Genomic DNA, 14,531 nt, shown 5'->3' on the forward strand with positions numbered 1-14,531 from the left:
TTTATAGTTAAATACTTGTCATCTTCCTGATGAGCTGTAATTAGAGAAATTCTATGAAGGACTTGAGGTGAGCTTTCAAATAACTTTATTACTTAATATCTTAATGTCTTTTTAAGCAAGAAGTCCACAAAGAACACCTACGTTAGAATAGATTATCCTCATATTACATTGTCTTTGGCTCTCCATCCTCTAGATTAGGAACTAGAGTTAGCACGCTACTACACACTTTCTCTTAGTAAGGGCTTACTTCTTTTGGGAAAACATTTTAATCAAAATAGAATTTTGTGAAATATTTATAGTCCCTAGGCTTGGAATATTCTTGAGGTCCTATGAGAAATATTTTCCAAATTTAACAAGTATAGGATTTGAATAAGTCCAGCAACCAGACCAATAAATCCTGATTTCTCAATAGAGATGTGGAACTCCAGCTTCTCATAATTCTCCAGGCTACATTAGCCCTTCAATATTCAACCTAATCATTTAATAATGTCTCATGTGTCTCTCCTATTTCACATGTCATCAGTTTAATCGAGGTTCTCCCACAGCCTCTGCAGTCTCTTCTCCTTTGCTTTCCACCACCTAGGGAGGAGTGCTAGAGACATCTCTGGGTCCGACCAATCAATAAAGATGTTCTGGAAAAAAAAGTTATTGGGAGTTACAAGTGGAGGTCTTATAATCTGAAACATACAGTAGCTTGATCAATTAAAATTAAATTACTATGTTGCTTGTTTATAATCACAAAATAACTGACAGCCTCTGAAAAAAATAAAGGTGTTCCTGAATATATACCACCTGAAATCAAATTATAAATCTTTAGCAACTTTGGAATGTTGCAAGTCAATATATTGGAGAATAAAATGTCCAAAACCTGATTTTTAGAGATCCTGCTAATCAAGGCTTTAACATTTATGGAAACCCATAGGGTATCCAGAAAGATGAGAGCCAGAGCTGAACGTTTTTAATCTCGGTTCTCAAAGCATAATAAATTTGGCCTAGAATGTGCTGTTAATTGTGAAATGCATTGTATACACAAAATAGTTCATATGCACAATTTAAACAATATGTAAAATATGGTACTGTGTATTTATTATCTAGGTTAAGTAATAAAACACCACCCTACCTTAAACCTTCTGCATATCCCTCTTTCTTACCATCTCTTCCTTTTTCCTCAAAGGTAGCCATGATCCTGACTTCTGCATTGCTCATTCTTCTGATTGATTTTAGTAATTCTACCACTCACACATGTATCCCTAAGCAATAAAGTGTTTAGTTTTCTTAAGATTTTATTTATTTATTTACTTACTTACTTACTTACTGGAGGGGGATGAACATAAGGAGGAGCAGAGGGGAAGAGAGAAAGAATCTCAAGCAGGCTCTGTGTCAAGTGCAGAGCCGGATGTGGACTTGATCCCATGACCCTGAGATCATGACCTGAGCCTAAGCCAAGAGTCAAATGCTCAACCAACTAGCCACCCAGGTGCCCCTAAACTGTTGAGTTTTGAAAAAGTGAGTAGTTATGTAAATCTAGCTATGTAAGGAAAAGGTAATATTGCCAGTGTCAGAAAGAAGCTTTCAGAAAAAGAGAAACTGTCTTGAGTCTGTGAGTCTGGTTTCAGTTTTTGGCTATTTACAAGAACTTCTTCTAAGGAAGTCAGTGAGCAAGGTCACAACAGAGTTCTGGGAAATAAAGGGCTCACCACAGTGGGGACACATGGCAGGGCTGAAGTATAGACCAAATCTGGGTATCAGGCAAGACTCTGGTCAGAGAAAACAAGCGACTCTGTATCTTAATGTTTCTAAGCTCACCAGAGCCTAGCTTTGAGGAGAAATTCAAACACCACTTTTTTTTTTTTTAGTTCTTTTTTTTTCTTTTTTAAGATTTTATTTATCCATTTGTCAGGGAGACAGAGAGAGCACAAGCAGGGAGCGCTACAGGCAGAGGGAGAGGGAGAAGCAGGCTTCCTGCTGAGCGGGAAGCCTGGCACGGGGCTCCATCTCAGAACCCCGGGATCATGACCTGAGCCAACGGCAGATCCCCAACTGACTGAGCCACCCATCTGTCCCTAAAGCACCTTTTTTTGTAAGGGTCCACAAGTAGGGCAGCAAGGCAAGAAGAGAAGAGCAGAAACTTCCTGAGCATGTGGTCCAAGGGAGCTACGTAATAATCTTGGCCAAGCTCGGTAAGCATTCAGTCCTCATATTAAGAGAGTGCTTTGTAACCAAGTGGCTTTCACACACACCCTGTCTGGCCCTCCCCATCTGGTGCACACATCGAGTTCTGGGTTATCTCTGCTCCATCCTCCCAGTGATTGTCTTTGTACTAAGTTCTGTGTTGGATATCCTGTTTTCTGTGTCCTTTATACCCCTTTTCTTAGTTTCACTCTTACTTAGTGGGGCATATCCTCCAATTGTTTTTTGGGAGATGGTTGATGGGAGTTTTTAATCAGATCTTGCATGGTTGAAAATGTCTATGGTTTGCCCTCATACTGATTGTATCGCTGAGTATAGATTGGAATTAAGGCTCCAACAAAATTCTGTAGGCACTGCTCCACTGTTTTCTTGCTTCCAATGTTGTTGAGAAGTTCAGGGTCATTTCCATCTCAGATTGTTTATGTTCAATAAGATTCAGGGTTTTTTCTCTCGAAAAACTTTCTATCCTCTAGCATTCTGAAATTTCATGATGATGATCCTCTGTGTAGGTCAATTTTACTCATATTTCATGGTTTGGGGGACCTGGCACACCCTTCCTAAATGTCAACTCATGTTTAGGATGTCTTTGTGAATTATTGATGATTTCCCTCCCTATTAATATTCTCTTTCTGAGATTTCCTACCATTGGGGTATAACAAATCCTAGAAGTTCTTTTAATTATCTAATTTTTTGCCTCTCCTATTTTCTGTTTCATTATTTCTCGCCCAACTTTCTGGGAGATTTCAACTTTATTTTTCCACGTTGACTCTTTAATTTCAAAGGTTTTTTAGTATTTTGTTTTTTTTCCCCAATGTATTTATTTATTTATTTGGGAGAGAGAGGGAGAAACAGATTCCTCACTGAGCAGAGAGCCTGATGCGGGACTCAATTCCAGGACCCTAAGATCACGACCTGAGCTGAAGGCAGATGCTTAACCGACTGAGCCAACCAAGTACCCTTTTTTTTTTGTTTTTTTTTGTTTTTCCTTTAAATGCCTCTCCTCCATCTTTACATTGCATCTTGTTCTTGTGTCATGGATGCAATAATTAATATTTTGATGTTGTGGGTTATAAATATCAGAGATTTTAAAAATCAACTTTATTGATGTATAATTTACATACACTAAATGTGCCCATTTTAAGTACACTGTTAAATGAATGTATACACCAGTGTAGCCGCCACCATAACCAAAATATAGAACACTTCCATCATCTTCCAAAAGTTTCCTTGTTCTTTTATTTCAGTCAATTTCTTGCCCATCCCCCAGCCTCAGGCAAACACTGATCTGTTTTCTCTTACTATAGAGTAGATTTATATTTCTCTAATAATAGCATTTCACTTTTTTGCCCTAAAATAATTTATTTCTTCTGACTTGCTCCTATTTTGTTTTGTTTCTCTTCAGTGAGTCTGCTTTGTTCTCTTTCACGTAAGGGCTTTTCTGAAATGCCTGGTCATCTGCAGTACTCTGCTCCTTATTAAGGGTGTGGGGTTAAGAAAGTGGACTGTCTGAGCACGTGGAGCATGTTGCCTTTGAGTTTCGGTGCAGTGTGATCAGTGTGGGCTGCTTTTGGAAAACCTCTTGATTTTAGAGCTCTAAGTCTCTTCCTTAGGCTGGGGACCAGAGAAGAGAGTTTCTCAATCTCTTGCATAGATAAAAGGTTGCTAGTGTCCTGGCACCTGAGGGGAGCAGAAGGGTTGGGTTTGTGCTGGGTTGCATTTGTATTCAATATGCCAAGAGTTGGTTTCTTTATTTTTTTTTATTTTTTTAAAGATTTTATTTATTTATTTGAGGCTGGATCCCAAGACCCTGGGATCATGACCTGAGCCAAAGGCAGACGGTTAACTGACTGAACAACCCAGGTGCCCCATAATTTCTTTATTTTTGGTAGGGCATGCAGCCCTGACATCTCTGGTGCAGAGACCTTCCCGACCTACCCTTCACTGCTCCACAGAATCAATCTGCAAACCCGTGCTGAGATGCAGGACGAGGAGTTTCTCAGTGGCTTAGGGTAGGGATGGGCTTTCAGGAACCTACTCATCTTTGACTCCATCTTCTTATGTGAACTTCTCCTTTCTTCATCTCTAGATCACTGGAATTGACACATTCATGGGTTTTTGTGACTTCTATGGTACAAAGTAGGATGGTCCCCAGTTTTCTCTACTGTCACCTTAAGATTCAGCTTTCTGGGCTCTGCTGAGTCAGTTAGCACTTTTCTTTCCATTTTTCTGGTCCGTTGTTATGGTACTGTCTCTTGTTTTTCTCATTCTCATGGCTTTATGCCATTAACAAAAAATCCTTTCATTCTATTACTACAGATGTTTAGAAAGAGTAAAAGTAGCTGTGTGTGCTGTCTGTCGTCCTCATCCCAAAATTTCCTACTATAAGATATTCCATACTTTATTGTACGGGTAGAAGAACCAATATACAGACTAATAAAATACACAAACTCTTACCAAATAAAGGATTTACCTTCTTTCAGTTATTAAAAGTAATTAAGCTGATAGACAATTTTCATAAATCAGTATATTACCTCAATGCTACTTTCCTAATATAGAGTCATTCACTAGGCATAATTTTGGGGAATCCTACATTCATTATGCTGTTATACCACTATAAAAATGAAAAGGAGAATTTTAAAACAACATATTAAGATATGAATTAGGTAAGAACCCACAGTTAGGATTCTGAAAAAATGAATTAAGTTCTCTGATGCTATTACTTTTAAGGAAATCATGACTCTATTTAGAATTTAAATGCCTTTCTATGCAATGATTCCAACCTGAGAACATTAGTTCCACTGAAATAAAACAAGAGTGAGGATATCTGAAAAGGAAGTAGGAATAGGATGTTTGGGGTTCTGCTTCCATGCCAGATGACTGGTATGCTTACAGGGAAGCATGTTGACTAATGACAAAGACTCTGGAAACAATGTGAGAGCGAACCCCATGTCTTAACTCACAAATACTGCACCTGATAGGAATGTACTGCCCGAGAAAGGCAGGCTGAGAAAGCTCCTTGGGGAAAACAACAACAACAAAGGTTACTTTGAGTGCAGTTGGGGTGTTGGGGCTAGGACTGCCAGATAAAAAGCAGGATGCCCAGTTCCATTTCCATTTCAAATAAAGAAGAAATAACCTCTTAGTGAATTATGTCCCAGGAATATTGGGGGCATACTTAAACTATAAACCTTATTCTTTGTTTATCTGAAACATATCTTTAACTGGGCATCCTGTATTTTTAGAGGTTAAATTGGGCAACTGAGATCATAGCCCTCAATGTAGAATTGGAATCACTCATGAACTTTAGGTCAAAGAAATAAAAAAATTGAAGAGGTCTGTAAAAGGCAGGTTAGAGCTCAAGGAAGACCACACAGTGATTAGGGAGCACTCTCTCAGGAGGGAAAGAGAGAAGAATACATCGCATAAGGCATATGCAGAAAGCATTTTACAGTGGGGTGGGAGAGTGGAGTGGAGGAAACTCTTCGAGTCCCTTTACAGGCTGGAGGGTGTTAGAGGAGGGAAGGTTCTTGGAAGAGCAAGATGTGATTCTTATCTTTACCATTAACAATGGCCTCATTTTGCTCTAAACCAGTGAGACTAGGAGGTCTGAGATCAAATTTTAGTGTAACAAGCCCAGAAAACTGTTTTTACTCAGGCATTCTAAATTTAAAGAAGGGAGCAGAAGGGATTTGCCAAAAGGGCACTAGATTAGAGTTAAATTATTATATTATATATATAATTTTTAAAGATTGTATTTATTTATTTGAGAGAGAGAGAAAGTGAGAGAGAGAGAGCAATGAGAGGGGAGAAAGTCAGAGGGAGAAGCAGACTTCCCATGGAGCAGGGACCCTGATGCGGTACTCAATCCCAAGACTCTAGGATCATGACCTGAGCTGAAGGCAGTTGCTTAACCAACTGAGCCACCCAGGCACCCAAATTATTATATTTTAAATAACACCTTTTTTTGGATGGGATCAGACCATTGTTAAGCATCTTTATTTTTTTCCCCAACCCTGTACCCCTGCAGCTATTATGTCTGTAAGTAAGAATTTAATGTGGATTTTCAGAATAGCTTTTTTATGCATCTGTGTTTCAAAGATCTTTACTGTTTCTTTTTAGGAGCACACATGATGAGAACTTAGTGCTCCTTGGGTATTCTTTCCAATATACTTCTTCATTCTCATTCAGGGAAGACAGAATTTTTAAAACCAGAGAGCTAGAGGAGTCCCCAGATTGCCTGACCATTTCCCTTTCACCAGGCAGGTCTCCATTCATACCATCCTTGAAAACTGGTTGTCTGTCTGACCTTTAAAGACTTTTAGGGAAGTAAATCATAGAATGTCCCTCTGTGAGAGTAATAGAGATTCTTTTCCATTTTCTTGTTATTTTCAGACATCTTTTGACACAGGATTGAAACTTTGATTTCAATTTATTAAAAAAACAGTGATCTTTTCAAAAAGAAGCAATTCCAAGCAAAAAACATGGTTTCTCCCATGCCTGAGTGGTCTAGGCAGCCAGCTGTCCAAGCTCTGCCTTGTAGCCCATGACCTAAGTACAGAGGTACTTAATGCCCTCAGTTCCCCTCATGCTTCCATGCCAGGCTCTGTATAACTGCCTTTTCCTTACTGGACATTTTGAAAGGATTATCAGGATCAGGGATAGAGAGGGGGAAATAATGGAGTACTGATTCTATCTATTGGCTGTCAGTGTTTTCAGTAGTAACTTGTTAAGTTAAAACATGTCTACATATAAAATTAAATATATATCTGCATTTTAAAAATATCATAGAGGGGTGCCTGGGTGTCTCAGTCAGTTAAGTGTCTGCCTTCAGCTCAGGTCATGGTTGCAGGGCCCTGGGATCAAGTCCCAAATAGGGTTCCCTGCTCAGCAGGGAGTCTGCTTCTCCCTCTCACCCCCGTCCCTCCCCCTGCTCTCTCTCTCCCTCATAAATAAATACATTCTTTTATAAAAATAAAAATATAGGGGCGCCTGGGTGGCTCTGTAAGTTAAAGCCTCTGCCTTTGGCTCAGGTCATGATCCCAGGGTCCTGGGATTGAGCCCCGTATTGGCTCTTTGCTCAGCAGGGGGCCTGCTTCCTCCTCTCTCTCTGCCTGCCTCTCTGCCTACTTATGATCTCTGTCTGTCAAATAAATAAATAAAAATCTTTAAAAAAATAAAAAATAAAAATATAGTAGATTCCTTCTCAATACTTTTGATATCCTGTCATTGAACATTTTAATTATAAAAACGAGTATGGCTTTTCCATGCTTTATTTTGAACTAAACAGCTATAGCTTTGGTATAGTTACCCATTATATTAGAAAATACAATGTTGTACAATAATTGATACTATTTCAATCTATAAAACTTCTAGGGATTCTTTTTTTCTTGAAAGAATAAACCTGACAGGTGGGAGTATAAAACATGTGTGGGTCTCAGCGATGGACTTAGGCTTTTGCCTTTTAAGTTCCAGCCCTGCTCTTGGTGTAAGAGCCAGAATTCTATGGGGCTGCTCTCTCTGCATCCTTTATGAAAAAATAAATCCCCAGTGATATAAATTGCCTCCAGATAGCCTTTACAGCTTAGTATTCATTATGCCTCTCAGTCTTTACCATAAGTAAGGACTACAGAGAACTATTTCCTCTTGACCATGACCCTTATTTTATTATTCTGGGTCACTCAGCAGGTGACCAGACAAGTCATAAGATGACAAGTGCCAAAGGAAACTTCAACCAAGCCAGTGATTCCCAATGGGGGGCAATTTTACCACATGTCCCCCACCCCCAGGACACATATAGTAATGCATTAAAACATTTTTGGTTGTCCTGATTGGAGGAAGAGGTACTACTACTGTTTGAGACCTGTGTTCCCCCAAACACTACTACGGGCCATATGTGGTTATTTAAATTTAAATTAATTCAACCAAAATTTTAAAATTTAGTTTCTTAATCACACTAGCCATTTTTTTAATTATTTCACAGCTACATGTGGCTAGTGACAATTGTATTAGATAGTGAAATACAAAATACTTCCATCTGCACAGGAAGTTCTGTTAGATAGCACTGAGTCTAGAATCCTTATATTCAGGTGTCTTTAGTTCCTGAATCATTCACTTTTACATGACACATTCATCATTTTCCCATTCTAGTTCACACGAGACTGATTGACTCCTGGTGGCTAAATTAGTCTACAGATTGCAGAGTTCTAAGTCAATAGACAATATTCTCAAAACCCAATCTTTACCGGGTTTTCCTCCTTGCCTATGAAGATTCCATCAAAGGGAAATTTATTGCTGTAGTGATTTCCATTCTGTTAAGCATCATACATATCTATACCACATAAGAAATGCTGGGTATGGTTGCATTCCCATGGAAGAACATTCCATAATGTGTCTGTAAATTTTAGACAAAATGTCCACTAAGAATATCTTCCATTACCAGGATGGAATTGTTTGTCTAATTTAAACAAATTAGGCAAATTTCTCTAAATCTAGATTTAGACAAATATCCCTGACTTTGAATGGAAAATTCATATGTTCTAAACTGGATGTTACCTCAAAACTCTCCACATTGTTCAACCGCCCTTTTCCTTCTGATGCTTCTTATCTCCTCTTAATGAGAAGACATATCTCAAATCTGTTCTCTTCTTTTCCCCCTTAGTTCCCTATCTCACACTAGCATCATCTACCCTGGACTGTCAATGGAACTTCCTCAATGGGCTCTGCATACCTTGTAAGCTGGTCTCTACTTTGGGTGAACTTTTAAAATGGACATCTGATCATAGACCTCCTGGTCTCCCTGTCTCCCTACTTATCACTCTTGTCCTTTAACCCAACTCTAAGCACTGAATGCACAGACTGCCTCCTCCTCAGTGTTCTTGGACCATATGCTCTAAGTGAACCAGCCCCCATGGTTTTCTTTCACTCCATAGCTATAACCTCTTTGCAATGCTGCTTTCTCTGCCAAGGATGCTCTGGCTCCTTCTGCCTTTCAGCAGTTAATACCAACTCACCAGTCAGTGCCTGGTCAACCCAGAAGTCCCTTCTTTACGCAGCCTTTCCACATATTGCATCTAATCCTTCTGCCAGAAGCTTTGAGAACACAAAGTGCTTTTCCCTCATACCAATGATCACATTGGGGCTTTATATTTATATAAGAGATTACTGTGATTGATGTCTGCTTCTCTCCCTACATTTCAAAATAATGAGAGGCAAGCACTTTTTCTGTTTAGAATGACCATGGGATCATAGCAGGTTCTCTTTAAGTATTTGTTGACTAATTGAATGAATGAATGAATGAATGAATGAATTCCAAGCCAGTTTCCTCAGGGAACTAGAACAAAGGCTTGTTTGAGCATTGGAACAAAATTTCAATGTAAAACTCAAGGGAAGCCAATTAGAAGAACCATGTACAGCCTAGAAACAATGGTGGTTTGCATGCTAGGCCTAGGTAACAAGTCTCACTGAGTCAACAGGCAACACCTGAACTAACAGTGCGTAGTGTAGTGGTTACAGTGCAGGATCTGAGGACTGTCTGGGTTCCAATCCTGGCTCCCTAGTTTCCACTCCCTTGAATTCCCTTTACTATTCCCAGTCATTTGACTGCCTTCTACTTTTCTTTTAAGAGCCTGTTAGGTAGGCCTTCTGCGGAGAGACCTTTTATAATCTCTAGGATAGATTAGCCAAGGCAGCCTTGATTTCTCCTAAGACACCTGTTGTGAAAACTACTACAAAAACGTTATTTTTAGAGTAGTTTTAGGTTTATAGCAAAACTGAGAGGAAGACATAGAGATTTTCCATGTATCCCCTCCCCCTCCATATGCATAGCTTTCCCCATTATCAGCATCACTCACCAGCAGGGTACAGTTTTCACCAAGGATAAACCTACATCGACACAGCATAATCAACCAAGTCCACAGTTTCCATCACGGTTCGGTCTTGGCATTGTACACTCTGTGGCTTTGGACAAAAGTAAAATGACATGCGTCTATTATTATATAAAGAGTACTTTCGTACCCTACGAACCCTCTGTGCTCTGCCTATTCATTCTCCCACGCCTGCCAACCGCTGATGTTTTCATTGTCTCCATAGTTTTGCCTTTTTCAGATTGTCATATAGTTGGAATCCTCCAGTATGAAGCCTTTTCAGACTGGCTTCTTTCACTTAATAATATGCATTTTAAGTTTTCTCCACGTCTTTTCATGGCTTTGTAGCTTATTTCTTTTCTGTGCTAAATACTACAATATCTAAATGTACCAGAGTTTATTTACCCATTCACCTGCTGAAGAACATCTTGGTTGTTTCCAAATTCGGCATTTATGAATAAAGCTTCTACAAACGTTTTTGTGAAGGCTTTTGTGTAGACGTAAGTATTCAGCTCTTTGGGTAAACACGGAGGAGTGCGATTATTGGATCCTAGGGCAAAAGCATTTTAGTTGATAACAAACTGTCAAGTTGTCTTCCAAAGTGGCTGTACCATTTTGCATTACCACCAACAATAAATGAGAGTTCCTGTTGCTCCACATCCTTGCCCACATTTTGTGTTCGCAGTGTTATGAAGTTTGGTCATTCTAATACATGTGTAGTGGCATCTCGTTGTTTTAATTAACATTTCCCTGATGATATATGATATGGAGCATCTTTTCACATGTTTACTTGTCATCTGTATATCTTCTTTGGTGAGATGCCTGTCATGGACTTTGGCTAATTTTTGAATCAGGTTGTTTGTTTGCTTTCTTATTGTTGAGTTTTAATAGTTCCTTATATATTTTGGATAACAGGTGCTTTGTTTTTTTCAGATGTCTTTTGCAAACACATTCTTCCAGTCTGTGGCTTGTCTTCTCACTCTCTTGACATTGTCTTTCTCAGAGCAGGTTTTTTTTTTTTTCCAGAACAGAAATTTTTAATTTTAATGAAGTCCAAATATTAATTGTATTTCTTTCACGGAGTTATTTCTTAAAAAAGCACCACTATATTCAAGACCATCTAGGTTTTTTCATATAGTATCTTTTAAGAGTTTTAAACTTTTGCATTTTACATTCAATCTATGATCCATTTTGAGTTGATTTTTGAGATGGATTCAAGGTCATGTATAGTTTCACGGCTTTGTACATGGATATTCGGTTGTTCCAGCACCACTGGTTAATTGTATCTCTTTTTTTCCTTGTCAAAATTCAGCTGACTATAAGAGTATATCTCTAGCCTCTCTATTCCATTTCATTTAAATTACATTTTATGATCTGGTTTTCTCATTAGACAGACCCTCAGCCTTGGGAGGATGGAGGTAGTTTTCTTATTAAATGCTCTGCCTTCATCACTCAGCATGACACATCGAAATAGTAGGTATGGTAAATGTGCTGAATTTTTGACCAGTGTGGCAGATGGTGTGTTCTACTACAGAATGTAAATCCTATGAAACTCAAGACCAAGGAAAAAATATTAGTTTGAAGGAGACATGGAGGGTCTCATGGAAGAGGTAGATCTTGGAGAAATACCTTTGAAATAAGGCTGCCTTGGTGAAGAGAAGAGAGGAGTTATCCAGGTAGAGGGAAGAGCTCAAGCAAAGGCAAAAAGCAAATAGGAAAGATTAAGTATGGTATTTCAAGGATATCAGACTAACTGAAAGTGCTCAGAAAGGAGACTAGTGGGAAATAATAGTGAACCATATTCTCAGGGAATGAATAGTACATGGGTGATTAATCTCACCTGTGGACACAGTTCCCTAAGAAAGAAATCTTAGATGACAATTACAGGAACTCTTGGGGAAATGGGAACTCACTTATAAATATTAAAAACTTGGCCTTATATAGATTTCTAGAAGTAATTAATTCTAGCCCAAGGCTCTTAGATGAATCAGATTCTTTTTGTCCACAGTGAGCAAAGATTGTATGGAAATAGAAGGGTCACAGTGTATGCACACAGTGCTATCATTTAGATGTGCACGTCAACCCAGCCTGCCAATTTCAGTTCCTCTTCCATAATCAACCAGAGAACTGCAGAGGAAGTAAAATTCAAATAATCTCCAGGATTGAGGAATCAATTCAGGAGGAAGGGGAAGACTGAGCTACCCGACAAATTCAACACCTAAGAACACCTTTAGGCTTAAATTATTTTAGCAACTTGCGTCTCCTACTTTTTCAATTATTATAGAGTCTTTTATAGCTGGAGAGTTAGCTAATCATTTTCAAACCACCCCCAAGCAATAGAGAATACCTAAGTGCAATGAATATTAGAATCGGGCAATGTTTAGTTTTAAAATATATGCCTATAATTGCAACGCATTCAGAGAGCAAAATCATCTTTCAACCTATTGGTTTTTCTCGAGAAATAAAAACATCAAAGTGACGATAATGACAATCCTTGCCAGGGGTTGGCAGTGCAGATTGTAACAAAGAGATTTTTCAATTCACCAGCTTAGCTGCTGGTGCCATCTAGTGACCAATCCAATTGATAAACAAAGATGGGTTGAGAAAATATACTCAGAATGACACAATCTCTTCTTTGATTATCTTTAATTAACGACACTACAAAAAAAGAAAACTAGATATGCATGGTATTTATGCTGTAATTTAAGTTATCAAAGACAAAAGGTAGAAAAAATGCATAATGTGTTCTAATGGCAAATATATTTAAAGGAAAATTTTCACAGTGAGATTGAATAGTGATTTCTAAAACAAGCAAGCAGAGTTTTGGACCTATCCTTCTCATACTAAAGATTAAACACAGAAATAAGGACAAATTGTCAAAAGTTCTCACTGTTCTGGGAATATTACGTAAAATGAAGTATTATTCTATTTATAAATCAAGAATGGAGGGGGATAGAAACCCAAGCCTTATCTGACACACGAAATATTTCATTGTCATCACCATCACCATCATCGGGAACTAGAATGGTTAAAGCTCCAAATTTAAAACCCCATGACTTTCTTCTTTGCAGACATTTCCGCCCTCGACTTCTGAATGAAAACTTGTTTGTATTTACATAAAGACTTCTCTGAAGAAGTTTCTCTCACCCTACCTTGCTACTTTGTATTAGTGTTAATCCCACATCAGCACAGTCTTGCAGGTTGGCACTAAGTGCTACCAAGAACAAGGGCTGAATGCACAGGGTTACTATTTAAACATAGCTGGAGTTTCTGTGGGAAGACAGATATAATAATCTTCGGTGGCCCTGAGGCTTCGTTAGAGGGTCCACCTTCCACCAAAGGCCCACAGTTTAAGATGTTGTCTGATCTCTAGCCTCCTGAAGGGAAAACAAGGTTCTTGACCACGTAGGTTTTTCAATTGCTTTTGTTACTGCTGCTGTTATTAAGAAGGGAAGTCAGGGCAAGTAATAACATAGTCCAACAGACAACTTGGTGAAGTTTTGATGAGCTATTCTAACATGAGAAGACTGGGCTCCTGAAAAGTCTTCAGCTAAAAAAAAAAAAAAGAAAAGAAAAGAAAGTTTGGTTCCTCTGTTTCTGTGGGTGAGCTTATCCTAAGTCATTGCCACCTTCCTGTCCCATTCATCTGATGAACAATGGCTTTTCCATAGCTAATTGAGCGATGGTTGGAGTCATCCATGGAAAGTAAGACACCCCCACCACACTATACTCCCTTCTCATGCTATTTTTATAAAGGTGATTCATAGTTAAAATTATCTGTATATTTGTTTGCTTGCTTAGTGATTCATTTCCTAAATATTTATCAATTATTGTACATAGGCCATTATACTCAGGATGATGACATCATAGTCCTTATTCTCAAGGAACTCCCTCTGAAAGAAAACAAGAATAGCATTTGCCAATAGAAGGCTAAGTAGTAGAAATATAAATAAGGATTGTAGAACTCTGAGGCAAAAATCCTAGCAAGCTGAGAAGTCAGGAAAGGTGTGGGGACATTTTAAAACATTGCCATTAACCGACACACTGAAGAAGGGATTAAAGATTACAGTGGAGACAAATGAGAGGTAAGGGCATTCCATTGTGAGATTGTCAAGATGGTGCACTAAATGAGCAGTTTACCTGGATCATGAGTAAGTACTGGGTCCCATTGGGATTCCAGGCTCTAAAAGGAAGACTTTGTCAGCCAATGGAACTGATGAAAACTGTGAATATGAAAGGGAGTTCATGGGCCCCTGGGTGGCCCAGTGGGTTAAAGCCTCTGCCTTCGGCTCAGGTCATGATCCCAGAGTCCAGGATTGAGCCCCACTTCGGGCTCTCTGCTCAGCAGGGAGCCTGCTTCCTCCTCTCTCTCTGCCTGCTTCTCTGCCTACTTGTGATCTCTGTCTGTCAAATAAATAAATAAAATATAAAAAAAGAAAGAAAGAAAGAAAGAAAGAAAGAAAGAAAGAAAGAAAGAAA

This window comes from Lontra canadensis, unplaced genomic scaffold (genome assembly GCF_010015895.1).
Source record: "Lontra canadensis isolate GAN:19392208 unplaced genomic scaffold, GSC_riverotter_1.0 scaffold83, whole genome shotgun sequence".
NCBI lineage: Eukaryota > Metazoa > Chordata > Mammalia > Carnivora > Mustelidae > Lontra > Lontra canadensis.